At 36.7% G+C, this 22366-nt stretch overlaps 1 protein-coding gene across 3 annotated transcripts in view; it reads right to left on the reverse strand.

Moving 5' to 3' along the window:
• LOC108681692 overlaps positions 1 to 20363 on the reverse strand; it is a 57882-nt gene extending 37519 nt beyond the window's left edge. The window contains exon 1 of one of the 3 annotated variants that reach the window (XM_047883608.1): positions 20121 to 20363. The gene's annotated coding sequence lies outside the window, so the exon portion shown is untranslated. Of the gene's footprint in view, positions 1 to 19679; positions 19782 to 20116 lie in introns of those variants that run through there. The other 2 variants (XM_018170752.2, XM_047883609.1) reach the window with 2 other exon arrangements.
• Positions 20364 to 22366: the final 2003 nt, after the last annotated feature.

A 22366-nucleotide genomic window follows, 5' to 3' on the forward strand; every position in this document is an offset into this window, starting at 1 on the left:
TTCTCAACTTCATGAACCGGTTTTAGCTATTCCGTGGAAGGACAATAATGGGAACAGGGTTACAATTCTATAACTCTTACTTCAGTTACATAGAAACCAAACTTTCATTGAAGTGCTAATGGATTAAAAATGACCTCTGAAGACAGATATAGACATCAGCGTTCCCGGACAAATCGAAATGTTTTTGTATCGCCACTATTGAAGGTTATGGAGTGAGATGCATGCCAAATTTTGCAATGCATTGTGTATTGCAGATCATTTGGTCGCGGGTATAAAAGCTCTGTACTCTGTCCATGTCGTGGGTATATTGCAGCTCTGGATTCTGACGGAGTCCCGGTATTGCAGCTCTCGACTCTGACGGAGTTCCGGTATTGCAGCTCTCGACTCTGACGGAGTCCCGGTATATTGCAGCTCTCGACTCTGACGGAGTCCCGGTATATTGCAGCTCTCGACTCTGACGGAGTCCCGGGGTATTGCAGCTCTCGACTCTGACGGAGTCCCGGTATTGCAGCTCTCGACTCTGCCGGAGTCCCGGTATTGCAGCTCTCGACTCTGCCGGAGTCCCGGTATTGCAGCTCTCGACTCTGCCGGAGTCCCGGTATTGCAGCTCTCGACTCTGCCGGAGTCCCGGTATTGCAGCTCTCGACTTTGACTCCGTCAGAGTCGAGAGCTGCGCTTGAAAACTAATACTTAAATTTATTGTAAAATATGCCTATTGCAACATTCATTAACCGTCGCGTTTAAAGCTCATCAATTTTTATGATGGTGGATTAATGTTATTGTTGTTTTAGTTAGTTTCAAGTAATATAATTCATTGGTTATAAATAAACATAATCTTTCATTAGCTTAAATAAGTACATATGCATTTCATACTCATCAACTACTTGAAATGGATTAAAACAAGTGCCAATCAATTTCCTACAATTCATCAGAAAATCTTAAAATGCTTTATTGTTTCATTCATTACACTCGTCGTTATTACCGCTTTATTCAACGTAGTTTTAATATATAATACTAAAAATTATATATTTATAATATTAAAAATAACAAGATTGGTAAAATAAGGCTCCGGAATTTCAATTCAATTTTTATTTGATTGAGTATCTTGATTTTTAAAACCCCCCCATCAATCAGTTTTTTGTCTGAATTTTAAAGTGACATTACATGTTGATGGCATCACCAATAAGTCCACCAAGTACTGCAGTTACCGCAATAATCCGAATTCTGCCTGAATTCCAAATTTTACTTATATATGAGAATGAACATTGAATTGACACGTATAACTATGAGCACATTTATTTGGTCGGTATATTTTTGAGAGTTTAATTATTATTTAGAATTAATTTCACCTGTAATAATTGCTGTAACAAATGTAACCTCTACTTCGTCCTAAAAAAATGTTAAAAGAAATATTACCTTAAGTTACAATTCATCATGACGGTCTTTTACTAAATTTCATATCATAAATTTACGAAAGGAATACTTTTTGTTTAAACCCAGAAAACCTAACAAAATCAATTTCAAACGGCGATAAGAATTATTCGCAAAAATCATATCTTAGTTTAATAAAATACTTTTTAAAAAATCACTCTACTATCGTTTACATTTGCTCAACAGAAGAGAATTCATTAATCGCGTCGGCTTGAATGTCTGTGTCGACTTTTTAATTGCATTAAAAAAACTTGCAGCCGGAATGCGCGTGCATTAGCCGCGCCTTCCGAATGCGATTGCCCAGAGTGCGCAATGACGCTAATTTTTTGCGAATTTTGGTAACAAATAGTTGGTATTTCAACATCGAAAATACATTGGGCATCCGGGATTACTCAAAACAATCAGAGTGCGTTTAGTATTCCGAAAATTTTCCTACATGGAGCAGATCGAGATATAAAAATGTGTATCGTAAACGACGAACTGGGACAAAAATGCTTGCTATTCAGGTCGGAAAAATGCGAAAAAAAAACTAAAAATATCAGCAGAATTACATATTTTTTTGGGGGTGATACAAAATTGAACATTTCATCCAAACGAGGCATTTCTTCCCATGCATCACCTTGCAGTGATTGCCATTTTGGCGAATAATTATTTACCATTCCATATGTACTCAAGCGTTGATTCCTGAAAACAACTATTAAAAGGATATTAAAAAATCAACGAATTGAATAGCTTGTCCTACGAAACAAAGTGGATGTAAACATATTATTCAAATTCCAATATTTTTCGTATTAATTGCTACAATTCATGGAAAATAATTCATGAATGGTTGGAATTATTATGGAAAAAAGCACAAGCTATCGATGGAGTGATAATTCTTGCTTAAATTAAAACAATAATAAATAATCAGAAGGTTCACTAAATAAAGTAAGCATATGATCATGCAGCTGCTGAAAACCTCCCACTTAAGCACGAGTTCTACTTAAGTCGATCAGTGCTATTTCTCTCACTAGAGTCGTGCGCGCTGCACAAATGCAACGACTACAAAAACGCAGCTGGTAATTAGCTAGCTTTTGGCTGAGCCGTCGAGGAGCAGTGAAGTGTCAACCTCTGCCAGGTATAGATCATCATTTACTCGGCACGAAACCTTTCTAAACGAACGTAAATCGGACTTAATGCTGTTTTTATTGATTTAAACGACGCGGGATCACGTAGCAACAGCTTTCGGGACCTGAATCAAAATGAGCGAGAGATTAATATAGCTGATGATGGAAAAATATTCACCTAAATTTGTTAAAATATGTTTTAAAATTGATAGCAGAAAGCGTTTCGTGCATTTTACCTGTCAACACCAGAGAACAGAGAAAAATTTATAGAACGCGAAGGGGTCGCAAAATGTTCTCAGCAAAGTTCAAAGCTAAATCTCTAACAAATTGTCTCACAGAATATGCATGACAAAGTTAAAATCTGAATATATACAGGCGGAAGAGTCTTCTGACTACAGTGAGCTAGTGACATTTTTCTCACAGTTTTGGTACACAGAGCCTGACACGGCACAAACGCCTGCCGTGTCCAACAGCGTTATGTGCCACTCACCTCGTCGTGTTTCTGTTGCCCAATGGGACGTCACTCAAGAAACACTCTCTGTCAGAAGAAATTCTGTTATTTTGGAGCTTTGAAATGCACTACATCTGACATGGATTCTGTTTTGATCTTTTCTCAAGGGCTCAACAGGAAAACTGTCGTCAGCGTACAAAACTTTAAATAAAAGTATTATTACTGGGAGGGAGAGCTTGTTTACAAGGTAGACTGCAATTCTCTGACTGTGAAGAAAGTTCTTAGAGTAATTCATAATATCCTCGACAATTGTGTATTTGATATTTTTCTTGCGTTAGATACTTTGTTCTGTTTCTGTATTTTTGTACACGTTGCTTTTATTACTCAAGTGCACAACATTTTTTAGTAAAAGGTCATTTTCTAAGATGTATAGTATAGTGTATGATCGATAATTAATAGATGGAATGAAAGATTGTGATGGGAAGTTACCAACAGGATGAAAATTTATGGTTGAAGGTTTTCGATTGAATGGAAAGATATGACAGGAAAATTATAAGATATAATATATCTTATATGTTATAACTATATATATAATTTTATGATAGGAAAGTTATAATAGGAAAGTTATCGAGAATTTGCTAGATTTTTATAAATTCGACAAGAACCAGATAATCCGATTTGGATTAAATTAATTTTCATTCGATTGAATGGAAAGATATGACAGGAAAGTTAAGCTAGTTATGATAGGAAAGTTATGATGGAAAATTATGATGGGAAAGTTAGGATAGAAATGTTATGATAGGAAATTTATGATAAGAAAGTTATAATAGGAAAGTTATCGATAATTTGCTAGTTTTTCTAAATTCGACAAGAACCAGTAAATCCGATTTGAAGTAAATTAATTCTTTAATTTTCGAAAGATAAGATTAAATTGTTTGCTAGAGTCGATGACAGACTCAGACATGGATATTCTGCAAACTTCAACGTCTACCAGAGATTCAAATACATTTGTTTGTATGCCAAATACATAAAATAGAAATACAAATGCATTAAAGTAGAAAAAATTCATACATGCACGTAAGATTCATCTCAGGCGCATCACTGTAGAAATTAGTGCATGCGAGTGCAAAATAAAAACAAGGCTTTATTTACACAAATGTAACTCAAAGAACTCATTTGCTATTCCTTCAGTCTAAATGTAATTTATATTGGAAAAAATTATTTCAGATTCATCTTAGTTCCATTCTTATATAGATTTCATATTAGTTTGAAGTAAACAAAATTTTTAGTTTTTCAGCCACTTTGTTAACAAGTAAATCTAATTCGGTTATGATCCGAGGAGTAGGAGAAACGACCGTCACTGGTTTACGGTTTTATCAGTTAGATTGAGTACTTATTTTTATATTTTATTTATTAGGATGTATATAGATTAATATTCCATGTTCACAAATACTGTCATTATAATACATAACTGTGCACGTAATACATACCATAATACATAAATACAAATAATCACTGAATCAGGAATTTAAAAGCAAAGACAATACCATAAAATTCACCATATCTTTATAAGAGAAAACGTTTCGGATTCCAGCTCCGAACTTTTTTCAGGCTTAAGGATACTCTACCTATTTCTTTTGCGATCGTCACCAGTTTACAGATAAAGTTGTGCGCAGTGCGCATCAGGTACNCAGCGCTCGTATCAGGTGCAGAATCGCGTAGCTCTTGGTCGCCATTGTCAAGGCGACGGATAATTCTCGCATTAAGAGAACGAAAGTGGAGTGGTCCTTGGCTTCATCAGAACGATCGAGGCTCGAGAACATAGCTTGCTTCCAAAGACAAAGACACTCTGCGCTTTGTAAGAGCCTTTTGAATTTTTGTGTGCCATTTCCGCGGCAAAATGTGGAATATCGATGAAGTTGGCTGGTGCAGCACTAGTGTGTTAGATGCTGCTCGGATCCGGTTAACTTTCATGTGCGAATTCTTCTTAATTTTCCAATGCGTATAATTCAAATAATTTAAATCAACATACTCAATAAACCTCACCACTCAAAAGAATTGTGTTTTCCATATGAATTTCCTAAAAACCTCTTATTAATTAATTAGTTATTTTCAACTATAATTGAAAGTAATAGCTGTACATAAAGTCGTAAAAAGTCTCCCTATCACAAAAGTTTTGCCTCTGAAGAAGATTATAGAAACTTTCAGATTGGACTTCACGCTCAGTTACCGAAGAACTAATACTTCTATGAGAATATATAAGTTTTGGATAATAATTATGTCACTGCTGAGACGTAACTGTCTTATGTGTGCTGTGTTAGGATGATTTAGAGGCCAAAATATAACGATTACAATTTTTGACACCTAAGAACGTTTCTTGCAAGTGACTTACATCTTAGCAAGGGTGCACTTACATGGCTGACTTCTGATAAGCACTGATACACTTGCATATTTGAACTATGCTTCTTGAGAACTTCATCTACTTTCTATTCAAATCATGTCGGAGAAAGCTGCTTGGCCAACTCTCATGATAATATATAAGACTACAGCCAGTCCTGTTATGCATGTGATCGATCGAAAGGTCGGAGTTGTCCAGGCTGCGGCCATTAAACGTCAGTACTCTTGATGAACCATACTTGGCAGCGAGCACAGCCCAGTTCGCAGAAGACCAGTTTCAAAACTCGCTAAGTGAACATAAGTACTTACGCTCTAATTTCTCGTCTATGATTGGTGCATTTTGCTTGAAAGGCCGTCAATGATTGGCCAATGAACTTACGATCTCTTAACTTTTTTTGAAAGTATGGCCCCTGTCAATGTGTGTCTTCATCAAGACACTTGGCGAGAATCAGTATATGAGCGCCTGCTGTTTTCATACCTATTCTTGAAAAATAAATTGTTGATAAAATTACGGACTCAAACAATGGCCTTTGTCCCAGATAGGTTGAAAGTTTTCGGTTATGTTAGCGGTAAAAGCGGCATCAGAACACCTTTGGGAAATAAACGTTCCAGACGGCGTAAAATTTGAAGCATTGAGATACCAGTACCATATACTGAGGCTGTACCATTATAGTGATGGCTTATTTCGCGCTGAATTTCTTTCTTAAATTATAAATATTCATGGCGGCGTAAGAATGAGGCATTGAGATAACGGTATTATCCCAAGGCTGTTGATTAATTATATTATCCATGAAGCTGTATTAGTTATGAAGGTGTAACATAAAAGTGGACGCATATTTTTGGCAGTGCTACCTAGATGAATTAATAATGAATATTCATGGCAACGTGAGAAAGAAGCATTGAGATCCCAGTATCATATACTGAGGCTGTACCGTAAAAGTGGTGGACTATTCTGCGCAGTGCTGCTTTGATGAATCGATCTGGAGGCAAGACACGTCCCGTTCTTGACTAAATACCTGAGAGGCTTCTCGTGTCTGAGAGGGAGACTTGCATTGCAACAACACCTAAATCCTGATGTATTGAGGCACTGCAAAGGAGGTGACGTTTGTGTGGTTCATATGTTATAGGCATCGCTTGTTTTGTAGTTATTTGGGCAACGAAGATGCTCTTTGAGGTTAGCAATTCTGCTTGAGTTTGAAAGCATTTGCAGCATAATGTGGGAAAGATCCAGTATTTTATCATCGAAAAATGATGCAGAAAATGAGGCAAATAATTTAAATCTTTAGAAAATTTAGACTTCCGAATTATTAAACTTCTTAAACAAATGTAACGTACAAGAAAAGGGTCTGAAACTCTCACAGAAGGCACAATAAAAAATTGTGCATACGTTACGAGGAAATGTATACGTTATGAGGAAATGAACGGAATTGGTCGAAGAACTGGCATTAACTTCAGCGAAGTTTTACAGTCGAGAATATCTCAGGACACAAGTGTTCAATTGTACGTAATCAATCATAAATCCGACATTGCACCGACATCGCCAAACAATCACTGAAATTATTATGCAAAGTTAGTTTCGACGAAAACCTGAATGAAACTGTAGAACCTCAACTCAGTTCTTTATTTTATGTAAAAGTGAAGCAAATGAACATTGGTCTATCCCTTGTAACTGAAGACAGTAATAATTCGTTGTACTCTCGCAATACAAAACTTGTGGGTGAACCAAACCCTTCGCCAGTTGACATACGCAGTCTTCGAATATCCGACGAGAACATGGCTGCCGTGATTGGAAGCGCGTGTTGTCCGTTAACGAGAATGTTTTTCCCTCCGAAAAACGGTCCCAATCTTTACCCTAATACAGGACGATCACTCAGAGACCTGCACAGATTCTCCTTAGAGACACAGAAATGAAATCACCTCGCTGGCAATATGTGTTTTTACAATGAAATTGTTTCTAAGTGCCCAGACCGAATGAGGCAACGATTGAATAAGAGATTACTTCTATGATATCGCAGTTCAATTATTGAAATATTTGAATAAAATTGGAAAACCGTATTTTTATATCAGAATACATAGCTGAGAATTCGTTGATAATGTGTTACACTTCGGCAAATTATATTTCTCGTTTAAATAGGCAGAAGTACCTTGCAATGGAACACATTTGCTTCTAATTTAGATATCGTAAAAAGACGATGATATTTTTCAAAAAACTCATCAATTAAACTTAATGTATACAATATTCTTTTTCAACACATTCCGAACGATGAACTCAAAGCCTAAAAATAACTCTGTCCTCATTGACGAATTGAAACCGGTTTCCAACTTTAAATAAGTTTCTTCCTCACTTCAAACACGTTCGTTTGCATACATTTGCCTACAGTGTCTAAAGCAAACACTCGAAGCTCATAGAAAAGAAGCTTCTTTTCTCTCTGCCGTACGCGCGCTGCAGGCCATATTCAGTGCGGATAAAGCCTTTCGTTGGCACAGAGGTTTGTCTATACGTCGCAACAATACTGTCTTGTATACTGGGCGTGAATACAAGCTGCCGAGAGCTAGTACCTATATAGCTTATCAGCGAATGTAGGACTAAGTGAACAAAACTCAATGGATTGAGCTTTCATAAAATTAATAGATTGGTGATACTTGTAAGCTTAAAAAAAGCGTAAACATTGTATTCGAAATTAATATTTTCATTTCATTGGAAAATAACTGAAACTTTCAGTACTGTAAAAAGTCATATAGTCCGGAGCAAAATAATAGGAATCGAAATTTGTTATACAAACATTTACTGACCCCCAGAACAGGATTCCAAAATAAAATTTAACAAAAAAAACGTGAGTAAAGGAAAACGCGGAAATTTTTCAATCCCAATTTAATTGGATCTATAATCTGGGATTTTACAATCGCAGACTTGATTTTCTCGTACATCACTATAAAAACATCGCTCTACTTCCCGACCTGGTTGGTTTGTTGTCAGTCATGATGTTAAAGCGGGCTTCTTCTAGTGACTGAAACTTAAGAATTAACTTATTAATTATCTCAGAGTTATTTAGAGACATTAGCATTTATATGGAGGGACATTGGTTGTACAAAAATGTGCGCAATAATTAGCAGCGGTAGACAAAGATTTGTGCTTGTGCTTATAATTTTTCTTGGATTACGATAAGGTCATGGGTACATGTCATTTTTCGATTTTTGAACATTTCAATTCATTGTCTTAAACCTATAGATTAATACAGAAATGGCAGAACGCGATACTAAGGAAAATAATTGTACGGCGACAAGAAACCGAGTTACAAAAATACATTCAAATGAACACGTTAAATAGAGAATATTCGTTCAAAATGCTATCAGCTAGAACATTGTAGTGAATGTAGGGAAACTAAAAGCACATATCGTTAAAAATTTCATCGTTCTCTAACTTTACCATATTGGATCATGACGCACGCGTATCCAAAGCTGCTAATATAGCTTTCCCCTACAGTAGCAATACTTTAATTTTGACTACAAAACTCATTTTCTGAAGAGCTTTCAACGTCCGCTGCAATGAACTAACGGAACGAGTGATGCGTGCACGATAGCTTCGATAATGCAAGCATTTTTAGAGTACCATCACGACTAACACTTGGCTCTTTATTTGATGTCGGTCACGATTCTAGCTGCAGGAGTATAGTCGGAATTCCAAAGAGCTTTGCAATATACAGGGGCATTGTCCATAAATGTTGCCTTGTGAATGCAAGGAACGCTGTAAAAATTATATCCGGCTATCTTCCTGTGAGGAGATGACTGGAGAGAACAAAAAGAACGTGTGCTCTTTGGTCCATAAACTCTGAAGAAAGTTGAAAGACTTTGAGTGAATTTGCTGGATGTACTAACAAAAAGATTGCATGGTATTTTGCATTTTGATCTCACGTACGTGGCGAATAAAATTTGCTGAATGTAGAGAAGCTCGCCGACGAATGATGTACATGTATACTATGTAAGAACTATATACACGGATTTTTTATGTTGATATTTCACTTTACTCTGGAATTTGAATACAAAAATTTTCACTGACATAATGATAAGGCTAAACAAATTTTTCATTAACAGTGATCATCGTCTGCATTTTTTTGGAGGCAAACAAGCTTCTTGGTCCACTTGATCATTGGGATTCAATGAGCCAGGATGTCAAACAACGGGCGGTCGCGGCGTCTTCTGAACTCCAGCCCGCTTTGCATGGCATGAACTGCTTGGTTTATTGGAGATGAATGGTCTCTCTTCTGCGGCTGATACCGTGAGGGTTCGGTATATTTTTTTATTCATCATTGACATTTAGGCCATTAACTAAAAATCTAGTCCATTTTCAGATTATTATGAGAAAGAGGAGTTTCAGATTAATATGATGATAATTATAGAAATTGAAACGCAAATTGTAATCACGATATTTGAATTTACTCAATAGTAATTTTCAATAAATAATTGTCATTGTTTCAGTTAATGAAGACCCTATATCTAATACATTTAATTGCTGTTTGCAGAGATAAAATTTAATTCTCTTTCAAAATCAATATTTGATTCTGATATCACACAAAAAGGTATTGATCACTACGGTGTTCGATGAAAGGTATGTGATACGTAATCAAAAGCTATGGCAAAATATTTCTACCAGTGCTTCGGTTTGGCGAACTCGACTAATAATTGGAACTCTTTGTTCTTTGTTTTGTTAAGTCAATAATATTCTATAATATATTCAAAGTCTTAATATTCTAAATATATATTCTAATAGGTGTTCTTGTCATTATTCTAAAATTTCTATTCATGTATTGGTGGCACACAGGTCTGAATTGCATACTTTTCTGTTGGAATGGACATTTGCGGGAATAGGTTATTTATACGAAGTTAATTAGTAGCATCATTTCGTAATTTTTAATCGTTATTTTAAAATCTCTTTCTGGATATCTATCCTGTAAAAACAAAATTTAATTAGCATTTCTGTCACCGATGTAATCGACGTCAAAATTGCGTTCTCAAGATTAAATTTCATTACAAATGTCAGTTGACCAAGCTGAGTTTCATCCTCGACAGCTTTAGATAGGAACTCCTTCCCTTAACTGCATTGCAATAGCGTGAGGGGAGTTCGAACTTTGGCGATTACAATAGGATTTGAGATCTGTTATTCGGAGGGTGGCTGTAAATGACGCGTTGAGCCATATAAAGAAAACACCTTTGATTCCCTGCTGACGACATGGTAGTTAGTTTGGTAGTTATCGTGGTAGGGATGAATTCAAGACACAGCTGAAGACGGATGGAAATTTAAATAATTCAGTGATGATCCTGGATGTTTACATTCATTAATTTAGTAATGATCTTGGAGGTGAGATATTCAGTCTGAAGAAAGCGAGATTCATTCGAAATAAATGAAACTCACCATGTACAGTATTTACTTGACTTGTACCGCATATTTCGTGCGCTGGGGATATTAATTTGTCAGTGTTACCTCCGTATCCCTTGTTTACCGCAATACTAAATTGTTCGTCATCATTTCATGTTATTCATATATTATTTGTGGTATTATTATTCGGTTGATGTTAGTAGAAGAATGTCGACGAAACTAAGGCTGTTTCTTACGGCTGGCGACGAGAAGCCAAGGGACGTCCAGTGCAGTTGCGTTAACTAAGTCAGGGAGGCGCGCGCCTGAACACACGCTCGATCTAATAAGGAAACATTCAATGCAAGAAATTGCGCCAGATTTCCTCCTACAGAATTTCAGGGAATGGGGTAATTCTGTGGAAGCTGCGCAGGACGACATTTCTTTAAAGTAGTTGCGTGCATGGGAATTTCGTTGAAGCTTTTCTATTATTATTTTATTATGCAATGTGCGATGGATAAATAAAGTTCTGCAGCATAACTGAAAAATTCCTCCACAATTAGAGATAATATTAGTTAATGTGGTGGCAACTATTGCGAACTTTTTTAAAGCTGTTTGGTCTCTCTTCGTTTGGTCTCTCTGACTATTAGCATGGCTTCATGAAGTATAGTGCATTTACATTTGAATTTGCGCTTGTATAACCTAAATAAACTCAAGGCCTATTCAAAAATCTGTTGGTTCAAAAATCGCCACTTCATCAACTCTGTCATTTACATCCGGCATTTGACAACGCTTCTCCTTTCGTGGCCTATCTATAACTGAACAAATACAGGTACAATAAGGAAGCGATCAACTAAACTGGGATTTGTTATCGACTCGCGAAAATACTTGTTAAATCATTCAACTAAATGAAATACCATTTAGCTCTCTTGAAGAATTCTGCTTCTCCCTCTCTATATTCACAAAATATATCTAATGTTGCTGAGGTGCTCTGTTCATTATATGTTTAATCCCTGGCAACCAATTAATGCACTCGTCACTCAACCTAAGCATTTGCTGCGGGAGAAATTTAACACACGCATTTTTATATTACAATATTTCCATACTCTAATTTATTGTCAGTTGCGCAGCAATACTCTGCACGACTTCGGTTAAGCTCATGTTGAAAGTCTATAATTTCTGGATATATTTTATAGACTATCCATAGTTCTTAAAGATTTTCAAAGGCCGTAATCGACATTGAAGAATAAATTAGAGCGCTCGGGTGTCCAGTCCGTATAGCGAGAGCCTTCAGGGTATTTTTTGCTGTAATTGGCCTAGCATATTTTCCGTAAATAATTTACCTGGGGCAAGATTTACGAAGCTTTACCTGGTTCGAGGTCGCACACCTGCGGCTCCCAATTGAACTGCATCTTATTTAAGAATTTCTAATGATCTTAAAAGCAATGAGTCCTGAAAAAAGTCCTGCTTCAAAGTGGACAAAAAAATTGAACCTTCAAATTGAATGGAAGAAGAATTTTTCTTTTCAAATATCACGTTGGCCATGAGAGAAATTTTTATTCCTTTTGCATTAATGCAATTGAATGGAAGGGATTGAAATGGACGAAAATGAGATCTTTAATTTGAATGAAGCAGATATCTTTCTCGTCGAAATTAACACGAAAAGACAGCCTCGAACTTGTGAAAGTTAAATAGACGGAAAAAACTGAATTAATTGAGTAAAAAGATAAGGTGAAAATAAGTAAGATAAAGTGAAGTGCAAACATTTGTAAAAATACTCACTTATTCTGTTTTTTTTTTAATTCAAAGCGCATGTTTTAGCTCGAATGGCGCCTTCACTATAATCTTACATGTTGATAAGAACGCAGTGCGCTTTTTTCAATTATGTGCAGTAACTTGTATGCGAATTGTCTTCACATGTCAAGCGCAAGTTCAGTAACATGGAGCTGCCACCAATCATAGCGTATACATTACGTCATTACTTATTGATAGGGTATTTACTTGGGCACTAAATTCTTTCTAGGACGTAACATGTCTACTTAGGACTTTGATCTGCGGTCATTATAGAAGGTGTAATGCTAAGCAGTCGCAGGCTAGACGGCATAAAGTTTCTAAAGCAACATATAATGAAGGCACCCAAGGAAGAGGTGGGCATCATCCTACAGCTTGTCTGTCTTACAAATGAAGAAGATAGCCTCAATGATTCCTGTTTATTATTAAATGCTTCAATACAGGCCTTAAAGCTCATATCGCTGAGTTCGTTGCCAGCCTCAGATAGGCCTCATTCTATTAAGAATGTTAACCAACATTAATGGCGAAATGTTTTAACCTGTGTATAGTATAATTTTTTTATACAAAGTTTGAATTTCTAAACACGTCCTAATGAGAAATAAGTTGAAATTATCATACACACTTAACCTTTCTGGATTCAATCGTGGCTAATCCAACGATTACCCATTTAATTTCTGATAAAAATATTCTAGAAAATTGTCAACATTTATTGATTATATATCAGTGATTCACATTAGTTACGATCCTATACAAGGATTCACGTTCATTTCTTTTTATAAGTGAATAGAACTACCCTCTATGAAACGCATCGGCAAAACGTTTAAATATAAAGTTGAATTAACTAGCAAATTCATGCGCACACACATGCATGATTTTTATTTGCTCACCATGCAGGGATCCTAAATGTCAAGCGGTTGACTCAAATCCTATCCAATGAAGCTTGCATTCTTGATTGATTGAACTTCAGAATCGAGCGTCCAGTAATGTTAACTGTCGCTGTATAGTTATATCTTGTTAGCCTTGGGGTATAAAAATAGATACTACAATAAATTGGACTGGGCACCTGATTCTTCTTCGTACCGAAGCGTAAATTGTATATATACTACTTCATAGGGGGGATTTCCCACAATGCATCAATTTATATTGTTCTACAATATGAGGTTGAAAGAACACTACATCGACTCAACATGTGTTACAAATTCTTGCTGCACAGTGAAATGCAATGTTAAAAGACTGTCAACGTTGTATCGTGGTAGATAATTCGACCTGTGCTCGCAGTGACGTTGAAAGTATAACGAGATTCTGTCGGTGCCATGAAGTGCATCTGCCATAACTCTCTGAACCAGGGTCAGCGCGGCCAGCTTGAGTATGCTCCGTTAGAACAGCAGGGAAGCTTGTCTACTTACCCTGCGGACCTGTCAATCTACAGGAGGTAGAGTGGCAGTAGACCTCACGCACATGTAGCGTACGACGACGCTTTTCAGACCTGCCAGGGCCGACCGGTCTTTCTGTAAGCGCCTTCGGGCACGCACACTTAGCGAAATACCGGCCTCCTGCCGCTGGTCTTTCAAATGCTGAACTTCTCGAACAGGTGGTGGCGTTTTGTTGCAAAGGTCATTCGTTCAGTACCAGCTGTAAAATGAACTAGTGGTGGCCAGAGGTGACATCAACCAACCTTTGATGATGAAGGATGCATTGACGAGTCACTTGCCAGCTTTCTCGTCCGCTAGTCGAACGGCAACAGCTGGCAAATCTCAATTGTTGAGTGACCCTTCATTTTTTAATGCGCAGTTCTGAGTAAAAGCTTTCGATGTTCGATCAGCCAAAAACATAAAGAACGTTCAGTCGTACCCATTGTAAGCGTTATAAATGCGAAAGTCATCGTACAAATATTGGTTGTAACTGATTAAAATTATTCTGATTTGATTGAAAATCAAATCGCAAATTATACTATGACCACAATTATTCTTTTTGGATTCGTCGAAAATTAAAAATTTGAGATTGATTTCTGAATTAATAGAACTTGTATATATTCCAGAACAATCTTAACCATCTGAACCGCCATATGTCACACTCCGCTAATATATAACTCTCAACTTAAAAATTATGCGTAAACTATTGAATGTTGCAACCTGATGACGTTTTTACGCAACAGAGAACATTTAAAGTTGTTGTACGTGGCGGCAACCATCATGCAGTGCAATAATTCATTTTGCGTTGCGCTCACTAGAACATATCCTTTTTGGGAAGTAGGCTTGGGACAATATTGCTCCGGTTACTCATGTCAGGCGGTAGAGGGTTAAGAAATTTTTAGAGCACATAATGTACTTAATCGATAGACAAATTTCTATTAAAAATATAAGCCGTCTCCCTATCAAATTAACATTGCAATGAATTGATATGCTTGGTGTTATGAAGTATACGAAGTATATTCCACTTCTCTTGCTAATTACAGTCTTTTGTTGCATTTCAAACAACTTCAGTGGACGAAACGAAATGTTTGGTATCTGGTATTTTAGCTGACTACAAAATCCTTCTGATGAGTGAGCTCTTTTCTTCTCATGACAGTTTTTTTCACCATATCGCGACCGTCTCTACTTCTCGCGACCGTCTCTACTTCTCGCGACTGTATCTTATTAACGCGGCAGTCTCTCTCGCACGAGACAGTCTCTTCTTATCGAGACAGTCTCTTCTTATCGAGAAAGCCTCTTCTTATCAAGACAGTCTCTTCTTATCGAGACAGTCTCTACTTATCGAGAAAGTCTCTTCTTATCAAGACAGTCTCTTCTTATCGAGACAGTCTCTACTTATCGAGACAGTCTCTACTTATCGAGACAGTCTCTTCTTATCGAGACAGTCTCTTCTTATCGTGCCATTCTCTACATCTTTCAACAGTCTTTTCTCTTCGTTCCCGCGACTGTCTTTTCTTATCGCAGCAGTCTCGCAGTCATGAGACTGTATATTCTCCTGGCGACAGTACATCTCATCATAGTCTCTTCTTCACGTTCAAAAGTGTATCGTCGACTGTAATATATATCGTAAATGTTTGAATACAAAACCAACAAATAAGGAAATAAAAGGAATACATAATTCATATCACGTTAGGATAGAGAATATTCAAGTTAATAATAAGAGAATATTCATTTTTCTATTTTCACCCGTCGAACAATTTGATACTAAAATGAATTTGAAAGTTGTAATTTGTGTGAAACGAGAATAATTCAGACGTTCGCGAGATGTAGCGAGTTTGGATTACAAGCGCGGAATGGATTAATTATTGCTTCTATTCCGTGTTCGCCTTCACGCCGAGCTACTATAATGGAAATTTTGCGTATTGAACGAGAATCAAACATATCGCCATTTCTTGTATTATCCGGCTAGGAACTAAATTCTGTTTATTATATAGTGGAATGTCTACCTGAAGTTGTCGAGAGAGGTTCCTCAATGCAAGGTTCATTTCAATTTTGTTTGTTTGCATCAAAATACCTCACTGAGCTGGAGTTTAGTTCACACACATTCATTAGAATGCAGTGTAAGTCAACGTAATTGTTTTAACCTTAGATTTTCTAAACTAGCACGCACCTCAGGAGGATGTCGTGACAAACTCATTAGGTTGGTACCGAGGTTGCGACTTGACGATTTGTACCCGCTAGTGTACAGGATAATTATAAGATTGGTGTGCATCCTCTTTTCTCATTAAAATTTCAACGTCTCCAGTACAATAGGATGCTCGGTACGGGATGGTAAGAACATGCTCTTCGACAGCGAATTCTAATTAAAGGGAAACTTGAAATTAATTAGTATATGTAACATGAAATGTTTGTCGTGTTGCTGGAGCCATACGAGGTCACGAGTGCACCATTCCTACTTATAGACGAGTCGCGTATTATGTTTAAATTGTGCGCCCAGGTGTCGTGCAGCGGTGGCATCCAAAGAACCGGTCAAGTTACATTCCAAAACACGCGCTTAGAGAAAAACTCTGCCGTGGAGCGTAATGACTGGCCATTGAGGTGTGAGAGCGCCTTTGTATTTCATGTCTTAAAATGTGTGCTCAGCGTTCAGCTGCCGGCGAGCTCAAAAAAGATTGGTACGAACGGTTCTTTTTTTAGGGACAACGTGCGGTGAGTTTGATGTAAAGTAAAGACTTATAGATAAGGTTAATATCTGGGAGCTGCAAAGAAACATCAATTCATAAAGAGTATGTAAACCTTGAGGACGAATAGTTGAAAATTATTTATTGGCAACTATATTCTTATATTAATTTAGGTTTAATGAAAGTTTTCGGTAGAACCTTCATGTCAAGGAGTGCAGAAACATTAAATAAATATTTTCTGAAGAAATTTATAACTGTTATTGTTGGTATAAAAATATGTATGCAATTTCATACAAATATCTATGAAATTTAACATAAATATATGTGAAATTCGCGGAAAAATCATCATATGTGAAATTCGCGTTCGTCAACAGTCGATGTCTAAAAAACACATTATTTAGGTGTAACATGTGGAATATTGAACCACCCGTTCAATATCCATGCACCACATGAATTTCAGGATAGCGCAAGCTCGATATGCATCACGGAAGGGTACCATAAATCTTACAAATAGTTTTACAAATATTTTTTGGAATGAAATATTTCCGAATTTTCGTTAATAATATTATGCACTCGTGCGATCATGTGTGCTGCAGGACTTGTTGGCCCCATTGCATACAAATGATCCCTATTAAAACGTCCCGATGGAATGGACTGGGGCCATAAAATGACTCAAAAACATGCAAGCGTGAGATTGAATCACTCCAGTTTCACTCCGGCCCTAAGGACATCTCAGTGATCAGTTTGCCTTTAGCGGAGCCATAAAATAAAGAAAGTGTTCCCGAATCAGATGAAACAATCTATCCAATCCCATCTTTTATACCTTCCGAACAACTTTAATTTTCTGGGTCCATATAATTGCGCTTGCGTGTAATTGAATTTGGTTCCATTAAGGTGAGGCGCTGCCGGCCGTAAAGGACACACTGAAATAAATTAAACATTTTACCCAGCGCCGCGACCAATTTCCTTGCACTGATTTGATAACCAGATCGTTCATTCGGCCTTGAAAAATACAGGGTATTTTTTTAAGGTGAATTCTATTGAGATTCGGTCGAATTACTATAGATACCTCACGGATGTGAATGTTTTAAGAGACCTGAAATTACTATATATACTCGTACAAGAATGCAGATCTCATTTTCCACAGCGATTGCTTTTATATTTAATTTGTAGGTCGCATTTAGGTTTACGCTCAACAGCGACAACCTGAGCTCATTAATAAAGCAGTTAATTTCATAGTTCAAAATATTTCTTTTTTCTAGGGCTGAATGGATTCAAGACTGCAACTTTAGAAAGATGAATCTGTTATTGCATGCCTGGAATCAAATCAAATTAAAATTTAAATTATCTCTTTTAAAAATGCATCATGGCTGACACTCTAATTAAAACTTTATTTTGCAATTTTATAATGTGTGAGTATTTGGAATAAACGAAAACTTACTTACGTAAAAAACCATATACAGAGATATGAATTAATTACGGGGCAATAGCGATAGAATATTCCTATAAAATAACTTTCTTTGAGGTTGAGTATTCAAAAAAATTTTAAATTTCATAAATTTTGCAAGTTGCCACACTTTTCTAATAGACTTGTGTTAAAAATAATTTAATACCATATTCATTATTTATTAGTAATGAAATATCTTAGGTTCACAATTGAAATATCAGACGTACTTGCAGAACGATTCTTCAGCAACCAACTGTAAAAAAATCCTCTCAATAAACAAAGGTTTATAGTAGAAAACTACTTGTACACTAATAAAAAATCCATACTCCATTTCCACGTATGAGTCTTAGTTTGCGCTAAAAATTTTTGCGCTTTACCGAGAAATTATTGCTTTCCAAGAACCATCATGTCTTTACCCATTCAATTAAAGGAATCCACGATTATTGATAATTACATTTAATCGACGTACTTGCTAGCCTCTGCGGCCGTTACTCATACAGCCTCCACATTACCTGCAATCCACGAAAGCAGTTCTTAATCCAGCACTTCATCATCCATTCCTATAATGAAACAAGCCCCCTTCAAAATTACATTCCCTCTCGACGACCGCACACAAAACTTTGATAATGTGGTAAATTGTCCCACTGAGTGCTTATCAATGAAGCTTTGCCCTCCAAGGAGCGGTAAGCCTTTGAATTATTGAGCGATTATGGGTGCAATTTTAGGCTAATTACCCGGCATTTATGAGCCCGCCTAAATGCGCTGGTTGTGCGTCATCCGAGCAGTACACGAGCCTGGCCAAAAATAGACCTTTATTCCTTTTTAAGAATGTGTACAGAATAGCAAGCAATAGATAAAATAGACGCCGATTTCAACTGTGCTAACTTGGTATGCCATTGCGACTATAAATCACATCAGAGCCCGATAACTACTCTATGTGATATTTTGATCATAGATATCCATACGACCTATTTCTGAATGAATACTGCGAAAATCAACCCACTATAATAGTAATAATAATAATCAAGAAGAAATAATTTTTAATTATTCATCGTGATTTCGTACTGCGTTTGGTAGGATCGGAATAACGACTTTATATATAACGCTAATTATATACAAACATCATCAATTGCCAGCAGTCGGTGCTTGAGTTCCATGTACAGCACTGAAACAACTAGCAAAATCACAATAACAATTAAAAAACAAGCACCATCAGATTTTGGTGTCCTTAGTATTTATGGAGCTTAATACATCCTGGGCACAGGATACATGAATCCTGCGATAGGCCGGGCAGCAGCATTCCTTTATATACATAAAGATCGCTATAGTCCAGGCACCAAGTCTCCTATATACGTGAAGTTATATAGATGTATAGGCCTGGTGCCAAGCCTTTCTAGTCGTATAATTCTTGCTATATGGACGTAAATCTGACCCATGTATACACTCAAGCTTACTATAGGCAGGGCACCAAGGCCAATATATATAAATGTATAGCTGCTAGAGGCAAGGCACTAAATAAAGCATTAATGGCCTGGAGGGAAAGCCTCGAGGCACTTTACGTACCAAGACGGGCACGCCTAGCGTAATTAAAGCCTCCTGAGGACCCTTCTTACCTGTGAACTGTGCCGGTGAACGTCAGCTTGGTACTTAGTTTTATCAATTAACTTCACAAGCTTTCCCTTCCGACGCTGGTAACAAACTTGTTTTAAAATAGCAGCAGTGACGCCTGCTTAAATGTTAGAAATGCAGGGAAATTTATACCATGAATAAATCAAGCGAAAAAAATATTTGAAGATTGAATACTTTTTTGGTTAAAAATCGATGATGGATAAGTCGCTGAAGATGGATCTACACATTTCTTGCGGATAATAATCGAATACTTTTTCATTATTAAAAAATAGCTACACAATCATAAATTAATAGTAAAATCGTTATAATCATATAATTTAAGAATAAGCAGGAAACTATTGATAAAAAATATACTTATATTATGATAAAGAAGTAATTTAGTTATTGAACATTTTACGAGATATTCTGCGTAATTACTCACCTACTCTATAAAGATTGTAGGTAAGAAGCATTGCAGCTCAAAAAACAGTTTTGGTCCATTCGTTCGAAGAAACTCAAGCAGAAAAGCTAGCCATAAATTTTATAGTCATTGTGTGATGATCAATAAAAATTTCGCAGTTTTTTATCAAACGCGGAAGCGTTGGCTGAGGAAAACTGTCACCTGGGCACAAGCAAGAGCCGCTGGGTACAGAGGAGGCCTCAGTCACACACCCACTCACTAGGGAGAGCTGCGCTCGACTGACGGTGATATGTGCGAGACACGAGATATGTAAGCTCATCAGGTCAAATATAGGGGATCTTGTACTGAGTAACGATTAGTCATTTGAAATTTAATATGACTGAGAATTTGGTCTATAGCCTGCATAAAATTTCCTCGCCAAGTTAATGGTAATATCCCATATGAAAATTCATATAGAGTTTTGGCATCATTTGCTCATTTTTACGAAAGATTAAATCACCTGAGTACAATTGTTATTTTGAAATACCTAATTTCTTTTCACCAAGGAAAGTATGATTTTTATTAAGCATCATCACGACTTGTCAATCATCCTACCTAAACCTTTAGCGAACAAATTACCTCTCTAACAAACGTAATGTAATCATGTTAGGGAATATTAAAAAAAATAAAGACCTAATAAAGCACTCGGAAGGAACTTTAAAAGAAGATGAATCTTAATTCATAGTTCAAAATTTGCTCAGACTAAAATTTTCCCTCATGGATTGCAAATTCCTCGTTTTTACTGAACTTTCGGGACGTGAACTTTCTGGACGTGAACTTTTCAGGGACGCGTTTAATAAACGGCCCATAAAATGCAAGTCGGGCGGCAGGACATCCGCTGCAGCTGCGGGCGTCGCCAGCCCAAGTCGCACTGAATTCTATTTCTACACTGAATTAATTTTTAAACCTGTGAATTTCCCTTGAATTTCTATAATTAACTTTGAATACTTTCAAAAATAATTAGAAAATGTTATTAATATGAAAATCTTGTTTTAAATGGTGTGAATTACTCTTAAGATGGTCTGAAATAAGCAGAAGAAAGTGTTCCTACGTCATGCAGATTGGAGTATTTAAGTTCCCGCATTAATTCCAAATAATATAAGGTCCTCACACTGACAATTTAGTCTAAATGCTCGAAAATTCATCTTGAACAAATAACTGCTGATAATTCTACTCATTAATTAACTCGGATTTGTACTTCAAAATTCTTGAGCTTATAAAAATATTTATTGATTAAATTTTTAGATTCATTGAGAAGATTTGGTCCTGATTTTAAAAGCCAATCTTTTCCAACACATGAAGGTATGAACCAACACCATCCATGTAGGTCATTTAATGGGTCGTCCCTTGAATGAATATTTCTCGAAACTACACTCCAGGCAATGTTATCATTACAAATAATTCCAACTTTACTTATCCTGCAATATAATTCAAATGCTGGCATCAAAATAGTTATGACAATCCCTGGAACTGCATTGCAGGCAACACACCCTAAGACCTGAAAACTTCAGCTTGATTTTGCTGCTGTATAATTCAAAAGCTGGCATCAAAATAGCCATAAAAATCTGTCGTCCAAACGGCGTGGTTCAGGCACTGGATGGCTCCGAGGATAGAACTCTGATAACTACGCATTTCTGTGGCCGGCAAAAATTGTTGAAGTAATTCAACTGATGTGCACTTAGATGGAACAATTTTAAGGGACAGATCAATAATTTTTCGGCTAGTTCTTTGCAACTTTGAGAAACTGGACGTTGTTATTAGCAACATAGAATTTCTTATCGAGAAGGCTTTGAAAATTAAAATAAATTTATGACACAGTAAACAAAAAAAACTTCCCCTTGTTATATGGTTCCTTATTCTGCAAAAAAAATTCAATGTATTACGACTAAATGCACGGAACGATTAATTTTACTGCGTCTATATACTATAATGTGGATATAGGGGAAAATATCTGCGGTGCTTCAATGCCAGTTCAAGTTCAGGAGCCTGTGCACTATTGAGTTCCAACAGCTAATATTGATGCAATCGTGGTAAAATTTAAATGCGATGCAGAAGTGCACTGTAGGCTTTTCTCAGATTCCAGAAAGTTTAAAGTTTTAGCTACACATACACTGCGAAAATGAACGACTCCCACGGTAATGGCGCTGCGCAGTATTTGCATACGTAACGCCTGGCGAGCTCAACGTGCAATTCCTGCAGCGGCAGTTCAGTCCTACAATCATGCCAGCGTCG

Source organism: Hyalella azteca, unplaced genomic scaffold, assembly GCF_000764305.2.
Source record: "Hyalella azteca isolate HAZT.00-mixed unplaced genomic scaffold, Hazt_2.0.2 contig13331, whole genome shotgun sequence".
Taxonomy (NCBI): Eukaryota; Metazoa; Arthropoda; class Malacostraca; order Amphipoda; family Hyalellidae; genus Hyalella; species Hyalella azteca.